Source organism: Triticum aestivum, chromosome 3A (genome assembly GCF_018294505.1).
Source record: "Triticum aestivum cultivar Chinese Spring chromosome 3A, IWGSC CS RefSeq v2.1, whole genome shotgun sequence".
NCBI classification, from domain to species: Eukaryota; Viridiplantae; Streptophyta; class Magnoliopsida; order Poales; family Poaceae; genus Triticum; species Triticum aestivum.
Window position 1 is genome coordinate 63614938 of NC_057800.1, and position 5839 is coordinate 63620776.

Consider the following 5839-nt stretch of genomic DNA (forward strand, 5'->3'; position numbering starts at 1 on the left):
TGTTACATGCCATTTTTTAATGGAAATTGAAATCTAATATTCCCTTCCTGCATATCAATAATCGCACCAACCGTTCTAAGGGAATATCTACCAAGAATAATAGGGCAAGAAGGATTGCAATCTATATCAAGAACAATGAAATCTACGGGCACATAATTCCTATTTGCAACAATAAGAACATCATTAATCCTTCCCATAGGTTTCTTAATAGTGGAATCCGCAAGATGCAAGTTTAAAGAGCAATCGTCAAAATTACGGAAATCTAGTAAATCACACAAAGTCTTGGGAATAGTAGAGACACTAGCACCCAAATCACACAAAGTATAAAACTCATGATCTTTAATTTTAATTTTAATAGTTGGTTCCCACTCATCATAGAGTTTTCTAGGGATAGAAACTTTCACCTCAAGTTTTTCTTCATAAGATTGCATCAAGGCATCAACAGTATATTTGGTGAAGGCTTTATTTTGACTATAAGCATGTGGAGAATTTAGCACAGATTGCAACAAGGAAATACAATCAATTAAAGAGAAACTTTCATAATTAAATTCCTTGAAATCCAATATAGTGGGTTTAGCAACATCTAGGTTTTTATTTCTTTCAATCCCACTTTCATCAATTTCATCATTAAGATCTAAATACTCCGAATTTTTAGAATGCCTTCTAGGTAAAGGAAGATCATATTCAGTTTCATCAAGATTCATATTGCAAAATAAAGATTTAATAGGGGACACATCAATAACTTTTAGATCTTCATCTTGATTTTCATAGGAATCCGGTTTAGCAGCCATCTTATTAACTAAGGTGGCTTGCATATCCAAAATTTCAGCAGTCATTTTTTCTAGACGAGCAATTTGGGATCTTATACCATCAAATTCTTTAGACATATCATCTAGATCTTTATTCATATAACTCATAAAACTTTTTTGTTCCTTAAGCTCGTTTCTAAAGAAATTATTATGCTCAAATTGCAAAACCATAAACTTCCCGACGTTGGTTTCGATCTCCTCTAACCTTTTAAGGTGAAGATCACCAAATCTCGGTGGAGCCATCGTGACAAACAAGAAATCTGAGCAAACAAAAAGCAAGCGGGCAAAAAGAGGCAAAAAGAGAGGGAGGATAGAGAGAGAGAGGGCGAATAAAACGGCAAGGCTGAATTGGGGGGAGAGGAAAACGAGAGGCAAATGGCAAATAATGTAATGCGAGAGATAGGGATTGTGATGGGTACTTGGTATGTTGACTTTTTGCGTAGACTCCCCGGCAACGGCGCCAGAAATCCTTCTTGCTATGTCTTGAGCTTGCGTTGGTTTTCCCCGAAGAGGAAGGGATGATGCAGCAGAGTAGCGTAAGTATTTTCCTTAGTTTTTGAGAACTAAGGTATCAATCCAGTAGGAGCCCACGCTCAAGTCCCTCGTACCTGCACAAAGCGATAGCTACTTGCAACCAACACGATTAGGGTTGTCAATCCCTTCACGGTCACTTACGAGAGTGAGATCTGATAGATATAATATTTTTGGTATTTTTGGTATAAAGATGCAAAGTAAAAAGTAAAGGCAAAGTAAAAAGCAAAGCAAGATTAAAGTGATGGAGATTGATATGATGAGAATAGACCCAGGGGCCATAGGTTTCACTAGTGGCTTCTCTCAAGAGCATAAGTATTCTACGGTGGGTGAACAAATTACTGTTGAGCAATTGACAGAATTGAGCATAGTTATGAGAATATCTAGGCATGATCATGTATATAGGCATCACGTCCGTGACAAGTAGATCGAAACAATTCTGCATCTACTACTATTACTCCACTCATCGACCGCTATCCAGCATGCATCTAGAGTATTAAGTTAAAAACAGAGTAACGCCTTAAGCAAGATGACATGATGTAGAGAGATAAATTCATGCAATATGAAATAAACCCCATCTTGTTATCCTTGATGGCAACGATATAATATGTGCCTTGCCGCCCCTTCTGTCACTGGGTAAGGACACCGCAAGATCGAACCCAAAGCTAAGCACTTCTCTCATGACAAGAACTACCAATCTAGTTGGTCAAACCAAACGGATAATTCAAAGAGACTTGCAAAGATAACCAATCATACATAAAATAATTCAGAGGAGATTCAAATATTATTCACATATAGACTTGATCATAAACCCAGAATTCATCGGTCTCAACAAACACACCGCAAAAAGAAGATTACATCGAATAGATCTCCACAAGAAAGGGGGAGAACTTTGTATTGAGATTCAAAGAGAGAGAATAAGCCATCTAGCTACTAACTATGGACTCGAAGGTCTGAGGTAAACTACTCACACTTCATCGAAGGGGCTAGGATGATGTAGAAGCCCTCCGTGATGACGGCCCTCTTCCGGTGGAGCTCCGGAACAGGCCCCAAGATGGGATCTCGTGGATACAGAAAGTTGCGGCGGTGGAATTAGGTTTTTGGCTCCTGTTCTGATCGTTTGGGGGTACATGTGTATATATAGGAGGAAGAAGTATGCCGGAGGAGCAACGAGGGGCCCACGAGGCAGGGGGGCGCGCCCTAGGGGGGGCGCCCCCCACCCTCGTGACCGCCTCCTTTGTTCCTTGGAGCAGGGTCCAAGTCTCCTGGATCACATTCGGTGAGAAAATCACGTTCCCAAAGATTTTATTCCGTTTGGACTCCGATTGATATTTCGTTTATCTGAAACACTGAAATAGGCAAAAAAACAACAATTCTGGGCTGGGTCTCCGGTTAATAGGTTAGTCCCAAAAAATAATATAAAAGTGGAAAATAAAGCCCAATATAGTCCAAAACAGTAGATAATATAGCATGGAGCAATCAAAAATTATAGATACGTTGGAGACGTATCACCAAGCTCAACAAAATTGATAGCAACTACTCCTACAAGTGCCTAGAGCCTATATCATGCATCAAAACTACTTTTTACCATATAAATTTGACATGCAAGCTCAAGAACGGGGTCACCTAAGCATCAAAAATATGCAATGAATAAAGCACTAGAACAAAAACTAATTAGACCAATGGAGGAGTCACATACCAAGGAACAATCCCCTAAAGTAGTTTTGTGAGAGGTGCTTTGAGCAAGGAGATCGAAAATCGCAGCAAAATGAGCTAGAACTCATGCTTGAGCTGGATATTGGTGTTTGTGGGAGGAAGAAGAAGTGTGTGAGTGCAGGAATAAGTGGAGGAGGGCCACCGTGGGCCCACGAGGCAGGGGGCACGCCCAGGGGGGTAGGGCGCGCCCTCCACCCTCGTGGCCAGGTGGATGCCCCCCTGCTGTGTTCTCAGAGCCAAATATTCTCAAATATTCCAGAAAAAAACATATTTAAATTTCAAGGCATTAGGAGAACTTTTATTTTCAGGGTACTTTTATATTGCACGGATAATTCAGATAACAGACAGAAATTACTATTTTTGCTTTATTTAATATAAATAACAGAAAGTAAAAGGAGGGTACAGAAGGTTGTGCTTTCTAACTTCATCCATCTCATGATCATCAAAAGGAATCCATTAACAAGGTTGGTCAAGTCTTGTTAACAAACTCATTCCAAATAACATGGAACCGGAGAAATTTCGAATAACACTAAGTTACCTCAACAGGGATATGCACATCCCCAATAATAAGAATATCATATTTCTTCTTGACAGTAGGAAGAGGAAATTCAAAACCTCCAAAAATAATCGATGGAATTTTTCCAATAGAATTGATACTATGAACTTGAGGTTGTTTCCTCGAAAAGTGTACCGTATGCTCATTACCATTAAAATGAAAAGTGGCATTGCCTTTGTTGCAACCAATAAAAGCCCCTGCAGTATTTAAAAGGGGTCTTCCAAGAATAATATACATATTATCGTCCTCGGGAATATCAAGAATAACAAAGTCCGTTAAAATAGTAACGTTTGCAACCACAACAGGCACATCCTCACAAATATCGACATGTATAGCAGTTGATTCAGCCATTTGCAAAGATATTTCAGTAGGTGTCAATTTATTCAAATCAAGTCTACGATATAAAGAGAGAGGCATGCCACTAACACCGGCTCCAAGATCACATAAAGCAATTTTAACGTAGTTTCTTTTAATAGAGCATGGTATAGTGGGTACTCCTGGATCTCCAAGTTTCTTTGGTATTCCACCTTTAAAAGTATAATTAGCAAGCATGGTGGAAATTTCAACTTCCAGTATCTTTCTTTTATTAGTGACAATTTCTTTCATATACTTAGCATAAGGATTCATTTTGAGCATATCAGTTAATCGCATACGCAAAAAGATAGGTCTAATCATTTCAGCAAAGCGCTCAAAATCCTCATCATCCTTTTTCTTGGATGGTTTGGGAGGAAAAGGCATGGGTTTTTGAACCCATGGTTCTCTTTCTTTACCATGTTTCCTAGCAACAAAGTCTCTCTTATCCTAACGTTGATTCTTTGATTGTGGGTTATCAAGATCAACGACAGGTTCAATTTCTACATCGTTATCATTGCTAGGTTGAGCATCATCATGAACATTATCATTAACATTATCACTAGTTTCAGGCTCATTACCAGATTGTGTTTCAGCATCAGAAATAGAAATATCATTTGGGTTCTCAGGTGTTGCATCAATAGGTTCACTAGAAGCATGCAAAGTCCTATCATTTTTCTTTTTCTTCCTTTTAGAAGGACTAGGTGCATCTATATTATTTCTCTGAGAATTTTGCTCAATTCTCTTAGGGTGGCCTTCAGGATACAAAGGTTCCTGAGTCATTTTACCAGTTCTAGTAGCCACTCTAATAGCATAATCATTATTCTTACTGAGGGAGTCCTGGATTAGGGGGTCTCCGGACAGCCGGATTATATCCTTTGGCCGGACTACTGGACTATGAAGATACAAGATTGAAGACTTCGTCTCATGTCCGGATGGGACTCTACTTGGCGTGGAAGGCAAGCTAGGCAATACGGATATGTATATCTCCTCCTTTGTAACCGACCTTGTGTAACCCTAGCCCCCTCCGGTGTCTATATAAACCAGAGGGTTTTAGTCCGTAGGACAACATACAATCATACCATAGGCTAGCTTCTAGGGTTTAGCCTCTCTGATCTTGTGGTAGATCTACTCTTGTACTACCCATATCATCAATATTAATCAAGCAGGACATAGGGTTTTACCTCCATCAAGAGGGCCCGAACTTGGGTAAAACTTCGTGTCCCCTGCCTCCTGTTACCATCCGCCTAGACGCACTGTTCGGGACCCCCTACCCGAGATCCGCCGGTTTTGACACTGACATTGGTGCTTTCATTGAGAGTTCCTCTGTGCCGTCGCCAGAAGGAAGGATGTATCATCTCGTCTTTAAAGACGGTACTACTGTCGGGGGAGCTTTGGCTGTCGGCCAAACTCTTCGGCTAGGCGGTTTCATCATGAACACCTGTTCGGCCATCGCGCCGACGATGACTTCTCGGGTCATCGAAAACATCCTCGACATCAAATCGGCACTCGCCGAATAGATGGATCCAATGGATCTCGCCTCCTTAAACGAGCTCTTAGATCGCATCGCCGCCTTGGGAGTCGCTACAGACTATGATCGGATTGGGCTTAAACTCGATCAAAGGGAGATTAACTCTCCACCGGTCACCCATCATATTGCAGTGGTGGAGGAACAATGCGGCGACCTTTCCTCGATCTTTAGGACCAACTATGTCCGGATTCCCGAGCTCTCTGAGCCGGACGCCCGTTCGCGGGAGGACAACATCCAATCCCTGTACTTAGAGTCAGGCAGTGGGCCAGGATTACCAGGTCACACCCCGGAACCGAAACTTCCAAAATTGAAAATTCCTCGGCCCCTGGATCCCAGATTAGGTGA